Source organism: Lynx rufus, unplaced genomic scaffold, assembly GCF_022079265.1.
Source record: "Lynx rufus isolate CCGP_SWC_20201006 ecotype Redwood Valley unplaced genomic scaffold, mLynRuf1.p SCAF_14, whole genome shotgun sequence".
NCBI classification, from domain to species: domain Eukaryota; kingdom Metazoa; phylum Chordata; class Mammalia; order Carnivora; family Felidae; genus Lynx; species Lynx rufus.
Window position 1 is genome coordinate 18,983,187 of NW_025814828.1, and position 27,522 is coordinate 19,010,708.

A 27,522-nucleotide genomic window follows, 5' to 3' on the forward strand; every position below is an offset into this window, starting at 1 on the left:
CTCAGGTCATGATCTCATGGTTCATGAGATCCAGCCTTGCATTGGGCTCTGTGCTAACAGTGTGGAGCCTGCTTGGGATTCTCTTTACCCCCCTTTCTCTCTGTCCCTCCCTCACTTGTGCTCATGCTTTCTCTCTCTCAAAATAAATAAAATAAACATCTTTTTAAAATTTGGTTTATTTGTATGACACACTTTGGCTCAAGTTACAGAGTTTGCTGTGGGGCAGGTTGATTACCCTACTGGGGTATAGGAATTGAGATGGTAAAAGGCAGATGGTAAAAGGCATTTTGTCTAAAATGTTAATTTCAGGGGCTCCTGGGTAGCTCAGTCAGTTGGGCAGTCAACTTCAGCTCAGGTCATGATCACATGATTGGTGAGTTCGAGACCCACGTGGAGGTTTCTGCTGTCAGCACAGAGCCCACTTTGAATCCTCTGTCCCTCTCTCCCCTCCCCCACTCTCTCTCTCAAAAATGAATATTTACAAAAATGAATAAATCAATTACAATAAATAAAATATTAATTTTCAAGCCAAAGTGCTTACTTAGTGATAGGCCAGCTCTTATGGAAGTGGGATAGGGATGCAGGAAGTGATTTAACTTGTTTTTATGAAGGATTCTGAGTGACAATGATGCCATAAGAAACAGTGCTTTGGTGCCTTGTGACAAAGAAGGTGTAATAATCATTCTCCTCATCTCAGTTTCCACAGGACTCTCAGGAAGATGGAATGTCTCTGGCACCTTGAGGATTCCTCATTGTGAATCCTGGGTGACAACCCTCTTGGTCCTGCTCCAGATATTAGGGTTCTTCTGGAAGGTACTGAAAGCAGTGACAGTGATAAGGTGCTACCTTCGAGTGACTTTACAGGCAACCCCTAAATATAGGAAAGAAAGTAGCTGAGAGAAGATGAGAGAAGCCAAAGACATGCTCCTAAATCCATAGTTGCTGAACTTCCACAGAAGTCTTGGGGAGTTCCAGAAAATTTGTGAATAAGAAAATGAGGCAGTGAGGTAAAGAGCACAGCTTGTGACTACAGGTGCTGCATTGTCACGGACAGGCCACCAGCAATCACTGATGGCCATTCACCAACAGTCACAGACTGGTGAGAGTTAGAGAAGCACACATCTGATTATATAGGGCAATGTCGGAAGAATCTAGAAGCCAGCTGAAGATAGGAAATACGTTTGTTTGCTCACTTTCTTTACTTTGCAATAAAGTCTCATGACCTCAAGTAACAAAAATCAACACCAATTTTCTAAAATGAATTGGATTAGGACAATCAATGAGAAATAATCAAAAGGATTACTAAGTGAGAATAACAGAACATGATATGTTATTTAACATGAGACAAGCTTAAACATATGTATCACATTTTCAAGTTCAAAGGTATCAAATGCTTCTCAGAAAAGGGCTTGAGACAGTAAGAAAAAAATGGGGATGAAGGGCTGATTAAATATCTCCTCATAAATTTGTAATCATCAGATAATGTTTTACTGCTTGAAAATTATATACATTGTTTTAGTAGCAAGAATGATGACATTTAGGCAAAAAAGGTAAAGCAAAACTAGATACCCAATGAACTTAAATTTTGATCAACAAACTTACACTGTCAATAAGTAAATTCAGAATAAATCATCAGGAGACCACATGATCCTAGATTTTCAATTTGGTTATCTGGGCCCATCTCCACCCGTTTTTAATCCCTTAACTCTATTTCTTTTTCTTTTTTTAAGTAATCTCTACCCCTAAAGTGGGGCTAGAACTCACAACCCAGATATCAAGAGTCACATGCTCTACTGACTGAGCCATTCAGGCACCCCTTAACCCTACAACTCTATTTCTGACAAATCTATAATTGTTTTAGATAAATATCCTATGAAGTGGATTTCTTGAGTATCTGGAAAGTCAAAAATAAACATGAAGCCAAGATAAGAGTTCATTATTCAAAAGTAACAACGAACCTTTTAAAAACTAAGTCAATTATTTGGCAAAACTAGTGATTCTTGCCAAATTGCAACCTTTCTGTCAATTAAGGACAAATGATCGAAATAAGCATCTTGTAGCTATAGCAACAAAACTTTCACAGTAATACAGAAATGCTTTTTTAAAAAGAGAAATTTTCTTCTTAGTATCAGATACACACTAAGAGATATGCTACACTATTATTATTAATATACCTCTTTGACATACAAAAAAGGAATAAAGAACATTGAGTTTAACACTAAAGCTTAATCGTGTGGCATTTTTCATTGCAGTTTATTTAAAAAGTATGATTTAAGGTTATAATATCCAAACCTTTTTCAATTCCATTTATGCAAAGAAATCAAGTACTTGGACTCTGGTTTACAGCATCCAGCTTATAATAAAATAATTCCTTGGAGGAAATTTTTAAAAATTTCTTAATGTTTATTTAGTCTTGAGAGAGAGAAAGAGAGAGAGACAGAGTGAGAGCGGGGGAGGGGCAGAGAGAGAGTGCGACACAGAATGGGAAGCAGGCTCCAGGCTCTGAGCTGCTAGCACAGAGCCCAACGTGGGGTTCAAACCCACAAACTGTGAGATCACGACCTGAGCCAAAGTCGGCTGCTCAGCCAACTGTTCGATCCAGGCACACCTAGGGGAAAATTTTTAAATGGCCATCTCCCTTGTGAAATCTAAGATTCCTTGAGAGAAGAGGCTGTGTCTCTCATTTTGTTCAGGGCACTGTCCGTTGTGGCTAGGTCACTATAAATCCTCAATAGGAAAAAAATTTTTTTTTAATTTTTTAAATATTTATTTATTTATTTTGGGGAGAGCGCAAGTTGGGGAGGGGCAGAGAGAGGGGACAGAGGATCTGAAGTGGGCTCCACTGACAGGTTGACAGCAGGGAGCCCGACATGGGGCTGGAATTCATGGACCACAAGATGATGACCGGAGCAGAAGTCAGAAGCTCATATGGACTGAGCCACGCAGGCACACCAGGAAATTTTTTTTAATGAGTAAGTTCCTGTACATTCTATTTAATACAGTTTTGACGATAGTCATTATTCCTTGTTTTTATTTAATCAATAATTTACACTCAAATATATCGGTTTATATGTAAGTATTTATAAGAATTGGAGCTTTTGGTCTATATTAAATCTCTACCAAGCAAAGAAAAGGTTAATCTATAGCAAAGCAGAAGAAGAAAAAAAAAACTGAACCTTAAATATCTTCCTTCCTAGTGCCTCATATTCCATCATGTAAGAATTTCTTTCTGTTTGTCTGCATTGCTTTTCCCAATGGTCTTATTTTAGAAAGCAGATTCTCTAGGGAGTGGACGTTCAGAGTCTAGAATATACTAGTGCAAATTAGTTTTGCCATTTCACTTTTCAATGGGATTTCCCGGGCAAAAACTCTAGACTGAAATGATCTTGGTTCAATTTTTAGTCTCTTGATTGGTAGTATAAAAATATATACAGGATACACAGGATGAAAGACTCAAATATACTGGAGGAGAGGGTCATCAAAGGTTTTAGGCACTTCCTATTTGATTTACAATTCTCTACCTTACGATTTTATTCGGTAACATTTTCAAACATTTAATGTTCTCTTATATATCCTGGAGCTGACTGACTGAAGTTGTTAGTAGCTGAACCTTTCTGATACATTTTTTTTTGTAAAAACTTTACTGACATACAACAAAAATATAGAAAATTACTCAACTCACAAATGTGCAGTTCAATGAATTCTTGCAGTTAACATAGACATATAACCAGCACCCAAAAGACTAGCAGCCCCTCAAAAGCTCCCCTGGTGCCCCCTTGCACTCACTGACAAATATTAGTTTTCTGACACATTTTCAGTTAGCAGCTCTCGACAGAATGTGTGGGCACTTATAACCTATGTTTCCTCAGTTTTTGAGCTTTAGCCAGAATTCTGAAAAACTAAACCATCTCATTTGACATATCTATAAGATTAAAACACCAAAACTCACAGAATAATTTTGAGATCCACCCAAAGGAGAAATAACTCTAATTTATGCATGTCATGTTTGATACTTTTTCTCAAAATCATATCAGGGAATTGATTCCATCTGTTCTTATTACCTCTTCCATAAAAACTGGGGAGATTAGCACTGAAATTTTCTCCTAGAAGTAATCATTTTCAGAGACAGGTTCTAGATGATTCTTCACTGCCACTGAGCTAAAGAGAAAAGACACCTAACTTCTCTAAACTACAAATTTAGAGAATTGGATCTACAAGAGACCTTACTGACCATTTCATCCAGGCAACCCAATTTATGAATGAGAAAGTGGATGCCCCCCAAAACACAACAGGTTTCATCACAATATTAGGTAGGACAGACCACCAGGACCTAATCCTCCCATATCTAGTGCAGAGCTTTTTCAAAAGGGCAGGCAGAGCTGCTACTATGGATTGAGATAGTCTGACTCCAAGCTCTGGCCCCATCACTGACTAGCTAGGTGACCCTGGGTATATTGCTCATGTCTCTAAGCCTTATTGTACTCATCTTTACAGTGAGTTATTGTATGTATTTGGTACATAGTTAGCACTCAGAAAATGATAGTTATTGCTATTGCTGTTGTTGTTGCTGATAGAAGGAAAGGAACCCAGATGTGACTACACTATGTACATTCTCAAATACGGGGCATCAGACATTTTACAGAACTCTTAAGGATGTCATCATGGGGACGGGGGCATGGAATTCATGGTCTCTCAGCCTTTTAAAACATTTTGTAGTTTCCCCTAAAATCCATGAACAAAATGATGACAGTAAAACAAGACCAACACATGTGTTCCTCAGTCACTAGTTCTGACCAACAGATACTTAGCTATGGCCCTCAAGACACCTCAGAATGATATCGTTGGGAAGTACAGTAAAAATTGATTAGAAATGGATTACAGCATGGATGATCACCAGAAAGAGAGATTACATCCTACCTGCTACCTCACATATGAAGACTTGTGGAACTCTTCTCTCTCTTGATTTGGACACCAGCACAATGGAACCTAACAGGAACTGATGGGTAGACACATTCCATCATTAAATTATTTTGTTTCTGTAGTCAGTTTGTTTGCCAAAGTTCCACTGTTAAATCTCGTCTCCTGCTTGTCATATTTTTCCTTTGTATTTATCCTGCTAAAATTATCGTGATTAACTCTCACTATTTTAAACTATCAAGATTATTTTAGACATTGGTTTAACATCTGAGAATTGATCTTCATATCTTCTATGCCTCCTTCTGAGTACTTTTATATTTAACAGACTAGAAGAGAAGGCAGGATACTCTGAGATGTCTAAATCTGCTCCCATTACACAAATACTGATATGGTCCATTATCTAATGTGCTTTGGATATAGCCATTCAAAACACTTACACATCTGCTCAAGTGTACAATTATCCAGTTCCTCTATTATCCTCTTCTTCATCAAGACAAAGTGATAAAAAATCTTGGTGTTCCCCTATAGAAACAACAGGAAGGCTAAGTCTCCATGAATTTCCCAAAATATACACATAGTTGCTAATATATCAACTAACTGGTAACCGCCGATCACTTTAAGCTACCTCGGGTAAGGTGCCATATTTTTTTTAAAGCTTTTATTTGGTCTCCAGCTTTCTTTTGCTAACTTAGAAAAACAAACAAACAAAAACCCCAGAATAGTAAACTCTTTCAGGTTTAATTTTTATTTTAATCCAGACACACAATCCCTGAAATAAGCAAACCATTGAAAGTATCACTGCTCAGGTTTACATACCAGAAAAAATATTATACTTCACCCAGTCTAGCTGCCCAAGAAAACAATGGATTATTGCATGGGGTTGACATCAGGTAAATGGCATAAGGTCCTATTACACGGTTGTCAAAGGAAGCACTTAAATGTCTTAACATCATTCTGACTCAGTAAATAAATGAGAGTCCTAGTAATCTGAGAACTTTTCTGCTCACACAGAGGCTTGCTTGTTAAACATTCTCTCTGGGAGTTTCAAGACACCCATCTGCAGCTGTTTTACTTTTTACTGGGCTTTATGCAACATACGCTATTCAGAGAAAAACCAATGTGCTCATTCAGGGGCAGAGTTATACTGAGACGTACTTCAGGAAGAGGAAGACAAAGTGACCACTGAAAATGGATGTGGTTTCATGGGGGTCAGTATGAGAATTATATAGCAACCCATTTCTTGTCATTATCAAAAGCTTCAATTCATATAAAGAATGCAACTTAATCGTGGTATACTGAGGTATTTGGATAAACTTCAGAAATGTTATCTGAAACCCAAAAGAATTTGTGGCTACTCTCTTTTGGTTTTTGGTTTGTTTGTTTGTTTTTGTTACACATACTAGTTATTTTCCTCTGTAGTCTCTTAGCTACAAATATATCCTTTTGTGTTCTATAATGCTAAGACTAGGACTCTGAAAAGCCTATTTTCCAGACTCCTTTGCCAGTTGGCTTCCCACTGGATTCAACTAATAAAAGACACCTGAGAGGGACTGGAAGGTAAGGGAAAAGACCATCTTTTTGGTCTCACATTCCAGCACCCACAGTTCCTTTCAGTTTCATTTCTCTTTGGCATACACAGAAGCAGCCTCATTGCACCTACTCAAAGGTACCAGAAGCAGCCAGGTATTCCTACCCCCTCAGAGATCTGCACTCGAGCTATGTAGAGCCCCTCCTCTGAGATATTAGGTTACCAGAAAGAGCTGAGTGATAACCTAAGTCTGAATACCGATTCAGCCAGTCCCCTCCTCCCTAGATCCTAGATTCTGCTTACCCCAAACTCTTTTCTTTTAGAATCTCAGACACAGAGGTGGTAGAGGCTTCTTGCAATTATTATCTGGGTTCTTTTAGCCCTCCAACATATATATATCCAATCCCTTGGATTAAATTCCTTCTGTTGAATATCTAGTGGTTGGTTTCTGTTTAAGGAACCAGAGCGTAAGTGATAAATTATAAAATGACTTATTTTTTTTCAGAACGCTCTCTAAAAACATATCTGAAATATCTCTCCTCAATAACAACTAGTTTTGTGCATATTTGGGACCTTCATCATCTGCAAGTGACCAAGTCACTGAAATGATTATTTGAGCCTTAAAAATCAAAAGAGACAGACTTGCCCAATAGCTACAAATATTTGATGCAGAGAAATGAATTTTATTACAGATGACTCTGTAATAAAGTTTGTTCTTCCTCAACAAACATTTTGCCACTGAACAAAATTTGTTGGGCACCTATCATGAGTAATGAGCCCCAAAATGACAGTCTGGGTATATACAAGCAATTAGAAGAGAAGACTAATGGAAAATGATGTTCGTTAGCTGCGTATATGGTACCAGAGTGCTTTTGACATGTTTCTTTTTTTAAGTTTATTTATTTTGAGAGGAGGGGGCAGAGAAATGGAGAGAGAGAGAATTCCACTGACAGTGCAGAGCCTGACGCAGGGCTAGAACTCACGTACCATGATACCATGATCTGAGCCAAAACCAAGAGCCGGGCACTTACTCCGCTGAGCCACCCAGGTGCCCCACAACATAGGTTTCTTTAGTTTATATTCATATTAGTCTATAAGGTAAATATGATCTCCATTTTATGGAAAAGGAATATAAGCTAAAAATAAGTTACTACCAAAGGTCATGTAGCTGGTATGGCACACAGGCAGAACTTCAATCCAAAGGTATTTTTGTCAAAAAAAAAAAATTCTTGTTATAGACACATCACGCTATCATAAAAATCACTTAATATTTGCAGAATTCAATATATATATAAATAATCGTAAAGAGTAAAGATGTGGTCATTTAGCTTGTGATCATCACATACTATATATTCTCAAATGTAGTTTCACTAGGCAAAATCAGAGGGTGAAAGATTTTGAAAGTGTGTAAAGAAATAATTTAATATATCCTTCTGCTATTGGACAGGTCTTCACGTAATGCCCAGGATAAAATTATGAAAACAAAAAAGAAATAATTAGTATGAGAGAAGGGACAAGAAACAATTAACAATTTAATTGGATTTTTATTAAAGAAACAACAGACTAAACAATAAATAGAGAAACGGTACAGTTATCTGGGTAAAATAGAAGTAATAACTGATCAGGGACATAGTCGCTGGGATTTCAAATCCCATTTCACCACTGACTCACTTGGCAACATCTGACTGCCTGTTTTTCACTTCTCCCAAAAGCAAACAGAGGGAAGATAATAACGATAGCAATGCTCTATATCACTGGATCGTTGTGAGAAATAACTATTCAAAGAAATTATTATCAAGTACTTAGACATATCAAATACTACGTAATACAGTTTATTACATACAACAATTCACATTTCCAGGGTACTGTGATGACCAAGCTTCAAAGTGACCCTTTGAAAAGGGGACAAGATGCCATACAGAAAATTACATGAGGAATTTATTTCTATTTGCATTCCAGTCATTCTAATAGGAAAGTCTCGCTTCCATGGATGGAAACAAACAGGAATTGTGCAAACATTCAGTTGTTCTAGTTCTTCAGAGGCCACTGAGCTAAGCTGTATTGAATCAGATGCGCTGAATGTTAAGTTTTGTACAACTCGGCCATATCTCTACAAACAAAGCCAGAGGCTCTGTGAAGACGCTCAGAATATAGTGTCTGTGAACATTTTGACAGGAGGGCTCCAAGATACTTCAGCAGGCACACAGCAGGCTGGTAGGAGAGAAGCCTCAAACTAGAAGGAGGAAGTTAGCTGGCATGCAGGCAAGTCTTTGCCAAAAACAGTGTCTCCCAAGTAATGAATAACAGTAATCTGAACCAGAATATAAACAAGTCTTAACTGAAATGAAAATCTGAAACAAAATCTAGGACCCAACACTCAATACAACTCGCTGAACTCAGAATCTAGTATAATTTTAGACAGACGCTAAAATCAAATACTTGGTATCATCTGAGAGAATGGGCAGATGGCAGGACTTTAGATATAACAGTAGCATATCTTGAGAAGTAGGGTTCCATCTCGGGAGACTTATCAAAGAAAGAAAGATGTGGATCCAAGGCCTCAGTTCTGGGAAGTAAAGCTCATTTTGTAAAGGCAGAATATCAGGCTCTGATCAATAAGCCAGGATAGAGGGTTTAGTCCTTCCAAAGCTCTAGAAAGCTGACAGACTCAAGTACATAGGTAGATAAACCTCTAACCTCTCAATGGAGATAGAAAGGATTAGATTCCAAAAGTACCACCAAGGTAGTGAGAATACCTCAGGTCAGTTGCTTTGGTCACCTGAACTCCACCCTGGATTTGTGAGGGCCATTATGAGCCTTCTTTTTGCACTCCCATTAGGTAATTGGAGGAAAAGCCTAACGCTTTCTTGGTCTGGACTGCACTTATTCCAAGGTCCACGAGATGAAGCCTGCAGGTTACTGGAAGATTTATTTGTTCAACTGAGCTGGAACCCGCAGTGAAAAGGAGATTGACACAGAGGATTCTTTTTTAAGTGAAGTATGTTTTTATAAAATAATTTAAATATTCCAGTGAGTACTGAATTTTAAAATACTAGAAACGAGTATTAGGGGCGCCTGGGTGGCGCAGTCGGTTAAGCGTCCGACTTCAGCCAGGTCACGATCTCACGGTCCGTGAGTTCGAGCCCCGCGTCAGGCTCTGGGCGGATGGCTCCGAGCCTGGAGCCTGTTTCCGATTCTGTGTCTCCCTCTCTCTCTGCCCCTCCCCCGTTCATGCTCTGTCTCTCTCTGTCCCAAAAATAAATAAAAAAACGTTGAAAAAAAAAAAAAAAAAGAAACGAGTATTATCTTTAATTTAGCAGATATATTCTTTTATAAAGAATTAACACAATTGACCTAACAAGTGGCCAAGAGGAAATAGGTATATACACATAGGGAACAAATGCGCACAATTCATTAACCAGAGAAGGATTGCTAGCTGAAAACATTTCAGCAAGTTCATGAAAAGTGTGGGGAAAAAGTAGGCTACAGAGGGCTTACTCTTAGCCACTGGAGAGGCTATGGCACAAAAACACAGAAGGCCAGTGTCTCTTAATGAAACAGTGTTAACAACAGTGAAGTCTTAACAAAACACTTCACACTGTGTGCCGAAGTACTTTCTAAATTTTTCACACTCATTTAATAGACCTTCAAAACCAGCCTATGAGAGATGGGTACCATTTTTATCCCCATTTTATAGATGAACAAACTTAATCATAGAAAGGTTCAGTAAATGGCCCAAGGTAACACAGATATGTAAGTTCCAACTCAGGCAGCCTGATTCCAGAATCTGCATAATTAACTGATACATTCTTCAGCCTATTCAAAAGCTGACGCTACAATGGAAATTCTACTTAGGCAAGTTTCTTCAGTATCTGACTCCATAATGATGAATCTTTTTCTAGAGACAGTTAAAACATATCCATTCAGATAATCTTGGCAAAAACATGGTTTAGTCAATAATTAAATTTAATTACCAGATGCTTCCTCTTTCAAAACATAATGAAGCTTCAGATTAATGCTGATATGTGGGACCACAAATGACATTCAAATGACAGGCAAGCCATATTCAAATGTGGCTTTTATGTGTTTCATTAGTAGATGCTTTGAAGCAAACTCTGATCTGTCTTATATTCAAATCATGGAGGAGTGGAACTCAAATCCAGTATCTCAGAAGGTCAGATGGAAACAAAATATTGCCCAAATATCTGTACTCACAGGAAACTGCCTGAATATTAATCAGTGTAAATCTCAGAGGGGTTCAGAACTCACATGCCAGGTTAACTAGAGATCACAGTGTTAGGTTCACATAGGACTCCGTGCCTCATGCTCAGAGATTATCAGTGTCCTCATCATTAGAAACAAAACCAGCCTCAGAATGAGGAACTAAGGACACAAAAATGGTTAGAAGCTGAGCTGTAGAATTCAAGTCCATCAAGTGATCTCTGATTGTGTTTACTCTAACGCCTGCTTCCCCACTCACTTCAGTTTAATGTCAGCAAAAAATGATATTAAAAGAGGGAATGAAGATAAAAGCATCACAGGACTCTCTCCTTAGAACAAGCTTCAGCACTAAAAGCTAGATGGCAACAACACTTTTTAGCTCATGATTTAAAGAAAGACTCTACTTAATACCATCTTTGGCAATACTAACAATTTATAACTAGGTAGTCGCAGTTACTCAGTGTAAATAATTCACTGATGTAAGATTTATCCTCTAAACTCCAGGGACGATATGGGGGGGGGAACAACTGGTGCCACAAGTATTTATAATTTTTGTTTGCATAAGTCAAGATTCCTGGCAGGAAACACAAATCATTTGAGTTATTTTAAGAAAGAAAAGATTTAAATCAGAGACTGAGGGTTATGATATCATTGGCAGCCCTGGAGTAACAGGAATCAAGGGCCATCACTGAAACTCATGGGTTTAAAAACATGCCACCATAGATGTGATCCAAGGGTGAGGAGCCTGTCTCTGGGCAACTGCCTCTGGCTGGATACCCACAAAGTTGGTTAATTCAATTCAAAACCCTAATTGTGACTGCCACAACTTTTTCTAGACACTCTCCTGGCTTCACAACCTCTTTAGGCCAGCAGAAACAGCATCTGGAATTTGGCCCCTGCCTGAAGTCTGCATTCTCAATCTCTTAGGAGTTAATCCAGTCGAAGATGAGCTAATTCATAGTTAGAATCCTAGCTGCAAGGGAATCTGGGAAATGCAGTTTGCTGTTTTTATCCTTTGCAGAATTGAATGGTATATACATATAAAAAAAAAAAAAAAGGTGGGAATTAATGGGGGAATTCCAGACACATTCAGCATGGTGTTCCTGTTTAGTAATTTAATTAAAGTAAAAACACATCTTAAGCAAGGTTTTACAAAAACCAAAGTATTATAGTAAGCCTGTTTTTGTTCACTATTTCATGTAAGGAGAGAGGGGAGGGAGTAGAAGTGTGAAGAAGGAAGACAAGGTCTGAGTAATATCCTGTGCATTTCTATTGTCCAGCTGTGGAACATGGAGAAGATCCCAAAACAATACGTTTTTTTTTTTTTTAATTACTCAAATTTTAAATGTTAACATTCCTGGCTGGAGCCAGGTTTTAAGAATGTATCAGTTAATACCTTTAAAACTATTAGCAGGATTGAAGGCAGAGTACAGGGGTTGGCCTCAGAAACCAATTCCATCCATTTTGTATTTTTGCCCTAAAGGAAATTTAATGCTAAGTGTAACTCAGAATTAGGTTCAAATACCAGCACCTCTACTTTTGTGATCTTAAACAAGCTGCTTGGACTTCAAATGTCCTAATAATTTTGCATGGTAGGAATGAAAATATCATACTTATGGGGTTTTCTGGTGATTAAGTTAACTAGCTTTATAATGTTCCCAGTATAAACACTAAATGACAGGGTGAAGATAACAAATACAGTAGTAATTCAAAGTTCCCAGAAATTCCAGGAACTAGAATAAAATGAGGCCTTCACTGAGCAGATGGGCCTGAAGTTGGGGTTTTACAGGTAGGAGAACTGGCAGAAGGACTTTGGAGAAAGAGGGAGTAAGTTTTAGAGGTGGTAGATGGGAAGGAGATGGTGAGTAGTTGGTCTAGGGCCATCATTGGGAGGGAGAAAAAAAAATAAAGAAGAGACCATGTAAAACCTCCATGTAACATGATACACTTGTCAGACTTCATGATGGTATTTATGTATGGAGAAATAATGGGGCATTATTTTCTGTGGAGTGCTTTTACCAAGATATACCTGGTCTAAGTTGCTTATAGAAAACAAACCAGAATTTTTTTCCTTTATGGGATATAGAATCCTGGAAAATGTCACTGTTAGTCATGTAATATTATCCTAACATATAACGGAGATGTTTATGAATGAAAGAATTCTCTTTGTGTAACTGATGCCTCTCATGCATTATTTAGGCAACTTATTTGTAAAACCGGATTCTGGGCATGCACTAACAGAGAGAGCAAGAACCTGGGAGTTGCATTGGCAGTCTCGGATTTCTCCAGGATTTACCTGTATCTAGCAATTGCCTGTGCCCTTAGAGTTATTAGAAAAGTTTGATACAAGGTACAATCTGTAGTTCCCGATTGTCTGGTTTAACAATCTGACTCCTCAAGTTACCTAACTAGCACAAAGAATTCATTTAGTGGATAGTGGGTGCAACACATCCAGTGAAGCAAGGACTTGTACTCATGTAACAGAAGGCAGTCATTGGAGAAGAAAGTTGTAACTGAACTTCAGAGAGTTTTAAATTCAAGGTTTTGGAATTTGGATTGCAGCCCGTATTAAGGGAATAATAAGAGTGATGGATGAAATAGGATGACATAATATGTTAACCCAGTAAAACAGTATGTAGGACAATAGCAAAGAGATGAGATTTTAGGTAAAGGGTCTTGTAGATGACTGTAATGGTTCAGGAAAAAGTGCTGAGAACACTGTAAAGGCTTGAACAAATGCTCGATATAGTTAAAATCGACAGTCCTTAGAGGTTTATTGACAACACAAAATAAGGAGCTAAAAATAGTTTTTAGGATCTTTGAAGGGTGCTATCTGGAACAGAAACAGGTAAGTTTAAAGGTAGCTTGACATTGTATAAAAGTTAAGGACCAATGAATCAAAGTAGCAACTGGAAGAATTTGTATAAAGTTATCTCTGATCAAGGGTATATTTTATAGCCCAAATACTCAAATTTGAAAGCCTGAATATAACATGATCCTTGCTACTTCTCCCAAGGGGAGAAAACACAGCATTAATCTATAAAAAAAGTTCCCAATTCATAAACTAACCCACATTTAATTTTAGAATCATAGCCCCCACCCCAGGTAATCATCACAGCAGAAACGTTCCAGAAATATTCTCTGGGATAAATCAGAGGCTTTGAGATAAAAAAAAAAAAAAGGCCCCAGAAAGTGTTAATATGGCAGCTGAAATTTTAGTGATGACTTTAGAAAGAAAAACTCCAGGTGACTTGAGGATGAAAGATCACTTTGATCAAGAAGAAGTAACTCTCAGGGCACCTGGGTGGCTCAGACGGTTAAGCACCAGTCTTTATGGTTTGTGGGTTCGAGCCCCGCGGCGGGCTCTGTGCTGACAGCTCAGAGCCTGGAGCTTGCTTCAGATTCTGTGTCTCCCTCTCTCTCTGCCCCTCCCCTGCTCACACTCTGCCTGTCTCTCTCTCAAAAATAAATAAACATTAAAAAAAATAAAAAAAAAGAAGTAACTCTCAAATGGGGTTAATTTATCCCCCTTGGGACACTTAACAATGTCTGGAGACATTTTTGTTGTCACAACCCAGGAAAGCTGCTGAGCATCAGACAATGTACAGGAAAATCCCCTTCCCCACAAAAAAGAATTATCCACTCCAAAATATCAATAGTGCTGAGGTGAAAAACCCTGGCACAAAGTAAATGAGTAAGCCTGTGTGACCATGCTTATTTTTCAGAAAAGAAAACAAGAGCTAAGAGAAATGGCCAAATTTATGCCATCTGAGTCCTAACCTGATACGATTTTATAACATTTCCTCTTTAAAATACACTTCTATCAATAAAGAAAAATGTACACGCTCTCATACATATTGAGTGTACATAAATGTTGTGGCCCTTTCAAGGGTAGAATAAAAATCCTCAGTGTATGGGGTGCCTGGGTGGCTCAACGGGTTGAGCATCTGATTTTGACTCAGGTGATGATCTCGTGGTTTATGAGTTCGAGTCCCCCCATAGGGTTCCCTGCTGTCAGCCAGGAGCCCACTTTGGATCCTCTGTCTCCCTCTCTCTCTGCCCCTCTGCCACTTGTGCTCTCAAAAATAAAGAAACATTAAAAAAAAATTCTCACTGTAGCCTTCAGAAAGTTCTAACAGAAATACATAACTGACAGAAGAGTAAGCCTTCCTAAATAATTCAAGTCATCTGTATCATTTGTTTATACAAATATCTTTTGTATAAATATAAGCCTAACTTGAGAAAGAAATAAGCCTAACTTCAGAAAATCACTTAATCACTTGCAGATTTTATTCTTGAAGGAAAAAACTGACTTATTTGTTCATATGGATTTTGAAATTCTATTCCTATGTGGGCCATTTATTTTAATCTTGGATAAATAAATTCAATCTTATCCAGTTAGTTATATTTAAGGGGAAAGCACAATCATTGTGATACATTATAGACACTGCTGTAAAGCTAATATTGGGCATAAAAAATTTTGTAAGTTAATGATAGCATATAACCTCAAAGAAATGATAAGGACAAAAATAGACAAAATTTATTTTCTTATCCAACTAGTGAGTAAAAAATATCCTTTGATCCCTTTCTTTAGGAAATATTTATGATCATCTACTGTTTGTCAAGGTCTATGCTAAATGTTTAGGAAATAAAAATGGGCATCATGGTACCATCCCAAATAAGTTCACAGTTAAATGGAGAAAAGCAATTGGAAAAAAATTTCATAAACCATAATAGTGGTATTTCAGGATAGTGTCCATAGAATGCAAACTCTTAGAAGCTTAATTATGCAGAAACTGTACTAGGGAGGGCTCTCTTGATCAACACCTACAGAGGAAGGGAAGGAAGAGAGATCTGACAGAGGGAATGGTTGGTCTGCCATACAGTCTCAACAATGTCCTCAGCTGATCCTACCACAAGAAGCCCTGAAGATAAAATGGCCCTTCAGAGTAGCCCTAAATTGGGACAAAAGGATCTTCAAAATCCCATAAACAAGTCACGAAATGCATTCTGCCCCCAAGAAAGGGGCAAGAGTTTGGGTCAGGCATCTACAGGTGAGGGAAATTTCCAGAGGGCTGACAGCTGATGGTTATCAGTGGAAGCATTCTCTACAATGGGGAGTAAGTCATTCAGTCCTAAAGGAGCATTTGGGTGAAAAGCACAGTGAGTCCCCAAGTGGTATGGATAGAGAGTGCTATGGGGCTTAGTTGAAGATAATGAACTCATTGTGTGATGTGGGAAGAAAATACAAGTTGAGTGTAAGGTTACTGAAGAGGTATTTGCCCTAAAACTTGGGCCATGGTAAAGATTATTTCAAGTGAGAAAGCAAGGGAATCATTTTCTAGGCAGATGAAACAGCATGTAAAAAGCAATGGAGTCAAAAGACCAAAGCATTAACCAGAGAAAGGTCTAAGCTTAACCTAAGTGGAGCTTAGAATAAATGTTAGAGAGGGAGAAGATGGGGCTAAAGAAGAGGCTTGGGATATAATTCTAAAAGGACCTTGCAGGGGCACCTGGGTGGCTCAGTCAGTTGAGCATCTGAATCTTGATTTTGACTCAGGTCATGATCTCACGGTTTGTGGGATACAGCCCCATGCCGGGCTCTGTGCTGACAGCGTGGAGCCTGCTTGAGATTCTGTCTCTCTCTCTCTGCCCCTCCCCCATTCTCTCAAAATAAATAAACATTCAAATAAAACATGACAGTATTTTATAATATAGCTTAAACTTGAGAAGCAGAAAAATATTTGCAATTAAATATACTAATTACAGATATAATGAATTATTTTTGACTTTAATAAAATCCAATAAAAATAATCTTTTTATTTTTTTGAGGCAGGGGAGGGGCAGAGGGGGGGAGAGAATCCTCAACAGGCTCCATGCTCAGCACAGAGCCTGATGCAGGGCTCAGTCTCCTGGACCCTACAATCATGACCTGAGGTGACATCAAGAATAAGATGTTTAACCGACTGAGCCACCCAGGTGCTCCTAAAAAACAAGAGATAAAATATGAGCTAGCACAACAGTCTGACAGGAAGACATTGATGGCAGAGAAATATTTACCTACTCATAAAATAAATATTTATTGAGCGGTTTTAGGTTGGCAGACCTAAGAGACAGACCCTGGAATGAAGATTCCTACACAACTGGTATTTTAAGGACACACTCTCAGAGACCAGTGAGAGAGTAGGAGCCAAGAGATGGAAAGGGGAATTTAAGCAAGCTCCGAGCCTCAGCCTGAAGTTTAAGTTGCACTTCCAGTATTCTCACAGTCTTTGGGTGAAGTCCACCCAGAGTGGCTGTGTAAACGCCCAGGCTGTTCCAGCTCTCTGTGCACATAAGCAAAGCGTTCCAGTAGCCGAAGGATTCAGACAACGGATGTGTTAAAAGTAAAGCACAGGGTAGCTTGGAGACAGGCACAGAGAAGTGGGAGAAGGAATTCTAGGGGATCTGAGCAGGTCTAGGAGATGTGAAGTCACCATTCAGATGGGCACTATGAGTACAAGGGTCAGCAAGACATAAAGTGTTCCTGCACTAACACAACTTACATTCTAAGTTGAAAAATGCAGACTACAATCAAAGAGACAAAAAATATTACCAAGATAATGATGATTTATGTAAGTATGATAAAGTGAATTAACATGTAAAAAAAGAGAAAATAAGGAGAAAAAAACTTATTTTATAGTATGGAGTCAGGAAAAGCCTCTCAGACAATGGGATATTTGTACAGATACATGAAGCTTGAGTCTTCATGAAATAAAAAGAGAGCTAGACAACAAGAAAATATTATTAAAAGGGGGGGAGGAAAAAATCCAGTAGAATAAAATCTATATTAAAAGCATAAAAAATCAGGGGCACCTGGGGGGCTCAGTTGGTTAAGTGTCCGACTTCAACTCAGGTCATGATCTCGCAGCTTGTGAGTTCGAGCCCCATGTTGGGCTATGTGCTGACAGCTCAGAGCCTGGAGCCTGCTTCAGGTTTTGTGTCTCCCTCTCTCTCTGCCCCTGCCCCACTCACACTCTGTGTGTATCTCTCTCTCTCAAAAATAAACATTAAAAAAAAGTTTGTTAAAAGCATAAAAAATGAATTACATAAAACAGAGACTACAAGTCCAACATAGCAAGCTCCCTTACATACTACTTTCTTTTTTTAATCTTTATTTATTTTTGAGACAGACAGAACATGAGCGGAGGAGGGGCAGAAACAGAGGAAGACAGAGGGAGACACAGAATCCAAGGCAGGCTCCAGGCTCTGAGCCATCTGGACAGAACACATGATGCAGGGCTCGAACTCACAAACCATGAGATCATGACCTGAACCAAAGTCGGTCGCTTAACTGACTAAGCCACCCAGGCGCCCCATCCCTTAGATAGTACTTTAAAAGCCTGAATTGTAAAGGCTGTGTGTAGAGGAACAAGAAATCAATAAAGCCTGGGATCCAAGAAGAATGGGAATACAGATCAAAGACTCCACATACAAGTACAGTTCCTTCAAGAACACACCTTCAGAGGGTAACCTAATAAAAACTGGCAGGGCTGCATGTCTGCTTTAGCCATGACTTTGCATAGAACACTGGGGGACAGACAAAATTCTCCAATGCTTAACCACTTGTCTCTACTCAGGTGGATCTGGGGTCTAAATTCACACTATCTCTATGGTCTAAAAAGTCTAAGATGAAAAATTAGAATTACATGATCCCAGGATGAGTGTCCCTGGGTTCACGGCAGAAGTAAACACAAATCCTCACTGGAACAACACACTATAATTATAGGCACTAAAGTTTCAAGAAACGTGAGGTCACAATAAAAAGAAAATCATTAAATCCATAAGTATGCAGGTAAACTATGAGAGGGAACTGAAAGAAACAACAAAGTACAAAATTAAACCCACTAGGATGGGCGATTTTGGTTTTAGTAGATATAGAATACAATATAAATTTGCTTAATGCATTTATAGGACTGAAAGCTTAACAAAAGAAGAAATATAAAAATCATCAGCATTTCTCATGCTGTCCAATTAGATAAACATGAGGTTATTAGTTACTTCCCAAATATATTTGAAGTGATGAGGCAAAAACATTATTGAGATACACTTGTAAACCAGGTACTGTTTGTAGGTTTTAGGAATCATTCCTACCCATCTATAACTCTCCCTAATATGACATGGGCATAAAATCTGGAAACTACATTTCTCAGTATACATTACCAGCAGAGTTTCAGCTGCTGAAACATTGGCTAGATCAAGCCAATGAAAAGCACCTGCAAGAGATTTGGATGGCACAAGGCAAGGAGAACATTATTTTTCTCTGGCAGCTGCATCTAGGAACATGAGCATCAGCAGATGGTAGATTTCCTGAAATCCACCCTCCTGACTTTTGTTCCCCAAGGCTTCAATGGTTGTGTGAGCCTCTAATTCCCAATGTTAAACCAATTCCTGTTGGCAATACCTAGACTAGGTGCTGTTTTCCTGACCAAGGCTTAGCTAGTGATCTAAGAGGCATAGCCAAGGACATGAGGAATGAGTAACAGTATCCACAAGGAGCTTTTAAAGGGAGTCCTGACAGCAGGGATTTATAGTTAGAGCTGAATTTTGACAATTGGATTAAATACTGAGATTCAGAAACATGGGATCAGTAATGGAACAGCTGAGCAAACTCTGCTGAGCCTCTTCCTTGATGCCAAGACAAAACAGGCATGAATAGACAGATTCTGCAATATAATTAGCGGAATTTTTCAACTTATAAAAAATGGATCATCATAAATATTCTAAAAACCTGGACAGGATGTCAGAATCCCATCAAATTAATGTGATCACAAACAAGATGAAAAATTAGGAAAATGTCAAGCTTAAGAGCTAAATCACTGACAAAAGTTAGGCTTACTCCGATAATGAAAGACTCCCATGGCCATGTTAAATGATGGCTCCCTGGTCACTATTTCGTTTCTTGGATTTAACTATTTGTACTCGTTTTCATTTAAGGAAATGTGAACTGTTTTCAGATGTTGCAAATGTTGCTGAACATTGGCCCTGAAAGCTTAGGGAATATACCCCAATTTTCCTCAATATACACACTCACAGAAACAAGTCAACTCTATAGTATTCAGGCTTCTCAATTATAGAGTCGTTTTGTGTTGGTTTTCCATACAGAGAAACAGTAAAACATTTTAAGCTTTTAGAGTCTTCAATTACAAAGCACATATAAATCACTTGGCAACATTCTCATATTCCACGCTTACTATGTCTCACTAAATAATATTTAAAGGATTTCTGCAATTTCATTTTGAAATTTGTTTCAGCACAGTTGAATTTATACTTGGACGTGACGTCTCAGCAGTCATGCTACATACTCACAAACTCCAGAAAAATGAGGTTTTAAAAACATTTTACGGCCAATAATTCTATTTTTCCTATGTCAATTCCATAAACCCTTGAGAAACTGCACTTGCTATGAGACATGAGACCACCAATAAGCACTGTGCAGCTGAGTGTATGAATTCATACGGTCACCTAACTGTTGACAAGTTTTCTTCTTCCCACTGTAAGCTATGAGAAATAAATGAGGAGAAAGACCTTGATTTATCCATCCAGCATTCTTTGAATTTACAGTCCACCTAGACTGTTACTGTCAAGCAATCAATCTATCCACTCCCACATCCCATGACCCCATAGGTCAAAGGTGCTCTCCCTCGTCACCTGGCCACTCTCTCACACTCAATAATCACACAGCCACTTCGTAACAGTCTTTGGAGTTTAACTGAGCCCAGTCTGGCCACTGAGGGGTTAGAATGGGCATCAACAAAGGTCTGGAGTCAGAACATTATCACTGCTTAGATGGAAGTGCCTTGTTAAACTGACAGTCCTCTTGGCTGACACACCCGGCCTTTTCGGCTATTTCACTCAAGAGCAGGGATTTTGATAAATGTCTTCCAAGGTAGGATAAATGGCTTTCCTCCACTAGTAATAGTGGCTTTTATAGGAAAAATGCCTGGATGGACATCAGTTTCAATAGGTAATGCTGTACTTCTCCATCTATTTATTTATCTTGCTAGCACAGTAGCACCTAATAGGCTGTGTGACCCTTTATGAAATGGAACTTTTATCAAAACCTACAGTGTGCTCCATATACATTTGAATCAAATGATCATAAAAATTATATTGAGTAGGTACTTTCATTATCTCTATTTTTAAAAGAAACAACAAAGATATCAGCTTGCAGATCGCTGGTTTCCAACCCCTGGTTACCAATCCAAACCCTGTGGTATCAAAGCCCATCTATATCCCATGATCTCACACCCACTACCTGTGTTTACAAAGCACTTTCACACGCATCCTTCTCTTTTACAACTAAGCCAAGCCCATCATTTTAAAGGGGTTGGGAGTAGTATTTAAAGCACTAATTTTTAATGAATCTTTTTAGATGTTCTGATATAAAAGGTACTGCATGGACTTCACAGAACTGGCCATTAAAAACCTTTAGGCCGATAAAGTACATTCTAGAGTGATTTCCTTTCTGAACACTTAGTCAGATAAAGTGGAAGTTTAAACAGAGTCTGAGGCAAAGAAAAACATTTTGCTCGTCAGCAAGAAGTTACACAGACTTCGTGAACCATTCCAAAGCAGCACGGCTATACTGCAGATGCTATAGGAGAAACAAACAGACTTGATCAAGTCTACTTTACAATGATTATTAGCGGGGCGCCTGGGTGGCTCGGTCGGTTAAGCAAGCTGACTCTTGATCTCAGCTCAGGTCATAATCTCGCAGTTCCTGAGTTCATCGGGCTCTGCACTGACGGTGCACAGCCTGCTTGGGATTCTGTCTCTCCTTCTCTCTGCCCTTCCCCCGTGCGTGCTATCTCTCTCTGTCTCCCTCCCTCCCTCCCTCCCTCTCAAAATAAACAAACATTAAAAATTTTTAAATGATTATTAGTGGATGGAACCAGTATGTGCTATGCTGGAAGGCAATTATCAAGAATCCTCTCCCTCCAAAAAGTGGTCAAGAGCAGAAAAAGCTAGTTTTGTCAGCCAGGAGGACCAACAGCTTAACTATTATATACTTGTTATCAATATTATTTTAGTTCATTATTTTTTTAGGTTTATTTATTTATTTTTGTGACAGAGAGAAAGAGAGGGAGAGAGCACAATCAGGGGAGGGGTAGAGAGAGGGAGAGAGAAAGAATCCCAAGCAGGCTTTGCACTGTCAGCGTACACCTCGATGTAGGGCTCAAACTCACAAAGCATGAGATCATGACTTGACCCGAAATCAAGAGTTGGACACTGAACCTACTGAGCCACCCAGGCGCCCCATTACTGTATAGAATATTTATTTATATTTTCAATATTATACATAATGAGATATTTTTAAATGCCTTCCAAATATGTTTAGAAATGGTCACTTACAGGGACACCCGGGTGGCTCAGTCGGTTAAGCGTCTGACTTCGGCTCAGGTCACAATCTGACTGTTCGTGAGTTAGAACCCTGCATTGGGCTCTGTGCTGACAGCTCAGAGCCTGGAGCCTGCTTTGGATTCTGGGTCTCCCTCTCTCTCTCTCTGCCCCTCCTCCGTTCACACTCTGTCTGTCTCTCTCTCTCCAAAACATATAAACACTAAAACAATTTTTAAAAAATGGTCACTTATAAATGAAAAATATCAGACCAGCCTCAGACATATGTGCCACACCAAAAAGTGAAAGACAAAGAAGCAATTTCTAGGAAATTTTATGGAAAAAATTATGACTTCAAATTTCATAGCCAACTAAGTGTTAACCTATGGGTAAGGGCATAAGAAAGATATCTGCAGGTATTTGAGGGTAGACAACATGGAGTGTTTCATACCATTTCTGAAGAAAACAGTGACATTTTTCCAACTTATGAAAATTACTAAAAAATAAAAGTTCAAGAAGAGAAGAACAGGGACTAAAGCATTTGAAAGTGAACATTAAAGCCCACTAATGTGAAAATGTATAGATCCCTCTTGTTATAACAGAGTTATAGATTAGAACTTAAAAGTTAAATATCTCTTAAATGAACATATCTTTAATGTAAAAATATATTTTAACTTTATCTACATTCTATAATAATTGAACACTGAATGTGCTTTAAACAAAGAGCTGGAAGGTGTAAATGAGTAGGAAAGTGAAATATGTTAAAATCTTGTCTTCAAGACAGAAGGGGAAAATGTAAATAAATAATTTCAGTTCCCCATGAATGATAAACATAAAGAAATACGTTAAGAAATGATTTTGGAAGAATTAACTACCAGAACAATTAGAATTAAAAATAATTTGTTACTTCATTTTTACACAAATGGCATCTAGAGCAAAACATGAAATAAGAAAAAAGTCATTTTATAATAGAAAAGTTCATAATCTATAATGTTATTGTATATGTTGTGAACCTTCAGTAGAAACTCTGACTTGGAACTCTGTATGTGTCTGGATAGGACATACAAACTCTGTGCCTTTAGTTTAAGGTATTAGAAAGAGACACCAACATCAGTCTTGGGAAATTCCATGAGCTAGAACTGAAAAGGACTTGACTTAGGGTCAATAACATGTACAATACAAGCCTCAATCATTTGGTCTATTCCGTTAGAAAAGCCATCCAATGTTTTAAATCTATGAAAAGAAACCACAGGCCGCAAATGGTGTCACTTAAGCTAAGTTCCCAAATCAGAGCTTAATACTGAATCTAACTGCAGTTTCAACCTCCCCCAAAGATGTACTCTTAACCAGTCATTCAGCAATTTTCCAATCAGCACCATTGAGTCAGCCACAGGTCCCTCTCAATCTCTCAAAGGAGGATGATGTAATGTGTGTGCATGGTAAGACTCCCTGCTCCCCCCACTACGGGAAAGCAATTTTACTTGAACAATGCTTTTCTTTGGCTGATAAGTTTCTTGCTTTACCCTCCTTCTAAAAAAAAAACCTTACATTTTGTATAGCTTCTCACAGCTCTCCTCTAACTTGCTAGATGGGATGCTGCCCAATACATGAGTTGTTTAATAAAGCCAACTGATTCTTCAAACTTTCTTGGCTGAATTTTTTTTTTAACTGATTCTAACTCCCTTTTCCAGCAACCACCTTTCATTGCATCAAACACTAAACCTTGCCACAAAGAATGTGTTCAACCCACCATCCCCTAAATAAATCATATATGCCATTTAGGTAACACAAATGGCTCCCTATTTGTCCTTCACTGTGTCTGTATGCGTGTGTGCACATGTGTGTGCATGCATGTTGCAGAAGATGGGCAGGTAAAGAACCTTCAGTTGTTCTTCAACGACTAACTCCCTAGTTTTCATAGCCACTTTTTAAAAAAAATTTTTAACGTTTATTCATTATTTTTGAGAGAGAGAGACAGACAGAGCGCAAGCAGGGGAGGGGCAGAGAGAGAGGAAGACACAGAATCCGAAGCAGCCTCCAGGCTCTGAGCTGTCAGCAGAGAGCCCGACGCGGGGCTTGAACCCACGAACTGTGAGATCATGACCTGAGTCGGTTGGACGCCCAACCGACTGAGCCACCCAAGCACCCCATCATAGCTACTTTTCATTTCTGCTCTTTACTCTTTGCTGACGCCAAGTCCAGGGCCTGTTTGCTAATGCTCTGAAGCCCCTCCCAGCATGTTATTATCGTCCATGCCAATTTCATCTTTTGTTTTATTCTCATTTGCTTTCTGATTCATCGATATATATCTAGATATTTCTACGTTTCTGTGCATATATATTCATCTCATCTATGTAGATCCAAAGATGTTAGAGATCAGGAATCAAACTCTCCAAGTGCTAAACTTTTTTCACCTGGGTATTAGGAGTTTTTTAATTTACTGTCTTTTTCTTCTCTTAAAATGATTATGCATATATTCAAATATTGAAATAGTTATTATAAGAAATTCTGTTAGCATCCTCTCAGCTGTCTATTTCACTTGGTAATTTATCCTAAAGTATAGTAAAATAACTGTTACAGGGTGTGTGAATAAGCATATTTGTGGCAATTGATTTTTATTATACAAAAAACGGAAAAACTAATCATCAACATTGGATTTATTAAATTATGGTAGAGCTAATCAATGGAATATTATGCAGTCATTGGAAATTATAATCTAATCATATATCGGCATTGTAATGTAAAAAGGCCTATCATAATGTGTTTTTCAGTATTTGGGAATATATGCTTAGAAAATGTCTGGAATTATCAATATCAAACATGAGCAAAAGTATCATCTGGGTAATAGTTTGACTTCCTTATTTTTCTCTATTTTCTTGATTTTTTTTTGTACAAATAAACATGTGTTACTCCTGTACTCAGAAAAAAACCTGATTCCAGTTTGAAAAATACAGAGGGAGAGTGCCAACATAAAATATTTATGACACTAACCAATACTATTTGGAAAGAAGCTGGCATCTTAGTATTTGTCTTCACAACGTACCTTGAATTTTTGACATTTTTAAGCTACTTTTAATAAGAACCACTCTTTCTACTATTTTTCTTGCCATTGTTTTCCAATTAGCAGTACAGATATAACTGAACATATTTCACCTTATGTGGTGGTGGTGGTTGAAAAACATTGCAACACCTTAATTTTTTGTTATTGCGTATATACCAAATGTTTTATAAAATGGTACCAATTCTTGTGGAGATGATAGCTTGCAAAAAAAGAAAAAGAAAAGAAACAGGCTAACTGGAGTGATTCATAGCTATCATACTCTAAGTTAAATTGCAATATTTCACATACTCTCAGCATTTAAACTAATTCAAGTGCATTTTGCGAGTATCCTTCTCCAGACTTTATTACCAGCATTGGTTCTACATCTACTTTTGTATGAAACTGCTCGTCTAATCCAGATTTTCCCCAATGACAATAGCAATATCACTGGTGTCAGTGAGCTTTTCACCAGTAATCTGAATTTCTCAGCTTTATATTCAAGGCCATAACTTTCTTTGAATGATGCCATATATGTATTATCATCTTCATGTTTAAGTTACCTTTGCTGAAACACTAACTAATGTCTAAAAAACCCTGGATTCTACAAAACCGAGTTTGAAAACAGTTTAAAGGCCTTCAAATACATTTTTTACAATACCCTAATTCCTGTAATAAATAATTTTCAGTTTCACTCTTCCTTTAAGTCTTCAGGAGAATACAATCTTTCATTTCAGCAGTGTCTTTTCCAAAAGTCCCATCTATTTCATTTACTTTTCCCATTTATTTACGTATTTACCATCTGGAGGATATGTGGCTTTACTGTGACTATATAATCTGTCCACCTTGGTGCTAGTGAAATTTCTGTCTATCTGTTGCTGGAAAGGCAAGATGGTGATGTTCACTGCTCTTCATTTTTCAGTCTTCTCCCAGTGCTTCTGTGCTTACCGAAACAAAGTCTCTTTTCCCTCACTGTCCTCACTCCCTTGGAGCTTTAAGAAGGAATGAACACTAATAATAGCAATAAATTATAATTTTCAACATATATTCCAACCATGGAGCCCCTATTTCAGACCTAACTTTGCCCATGCGGTTTATATTTTCAGGGATGTGTTGGTTACTACCACCTCCCCACTTGCTGCTCAACTATTTCCTTGGAGTTGCAGGATTATAAGAAATGTAGGGACCAAGGAGACTTCCAGGGAAGAAGGAAGAGTAGGAGGAAGAGCCTAAGCTCCCCTCATCCCACTGACACAACTAGATAACACCCACAACAGTGTAAATAACCCAGAAAACAACCCCAAGACTGGCACAACAGACTCTCCACAGCTAAATATAGAGAAAAGGCTGCAGGGAAGAGGATAGAAAGGGTGGAGACGGGTTCAGGAGCAAATGGACAGAGAGGACTATCCACAGGATGGAGGGACATGGCACGCACACGGAGGGAAGAGGAGCAGACCCCCACACTAGGCACCCCAGACACAGGGAGCCCACAATGGGAAGACAAATTCTTACAACATTTGGCTTTGAAGATCAGAGGGGCCTATCTTGGGAAGTTCTTAAAATCAGTGGGGCTTAACATCTAGAACTATAAAAATCAGCTGGGCTCAGCTCTGGGAGAGCCAGGAGGGTGATAGCAAACTGAGTCTCTGCCCTTCAAGAGAAAGCAAAACAGCCCCACTGAGATACAGCAGAGAAGCAGGTTGAGGGGCGCTGGGGTGGCTCAGTTGGTTAAGTGTCCAACTTCAGCTCAGCTCATGATCTCACGGCTTGTGAGATCAAGCTCCACATCAGGCTCCTATGCTGACAGCTCAGAGCCTGGAGACTGCTTCAGAGTTTGTGTCTCTGCCTCTTTCTGCCTCTCCCCTGCTCACACTCTTTCTCTCTCTCTCTCTCAAAAATAAACAAACATTTTCAAAAAAGAAGGAGCAGGTTGAAAAATGCCCAGGATATAAGAGAAGGAGATTTATTTAATCTCAGAAGATGTGCTGGAGGGCAGGGATCTCTGGAAGACTTCTCGAAGAATACAAAAGCTTGTGGGTGTCATTTCCCTCCTTTGCTCCCCAGCCTAGATACAAGGACAAGTGTGGGAACCAGCACAGCACCACCATCCTCTGAGTAGCTTGCTACAAGCCAGTCCCACGCTCATGTTCTGCTGCAGATCTTCACCCTCCGATCCAACCTCAGCAGTTCTCCCGGCAGCTTGCAGGCCCCTCCCATAGTGCAAATGCATAGACATTGGTACAGCACACGGTGCCCTCACACTCTCCTGCAGACCCACCCCCTCCAATACACACTTGGCTGGAGGCTATCTAAAGCAGTGCCACAAGCTTGGCAGTGTGCAAGTAGCCCCAACAGGGACCAGCACCACTCCAAAGTGATCCCTGCCTCAAGAAGAGGGGAAGATAACCATACACCAGTCTGACTGAGGCCCCAGCAG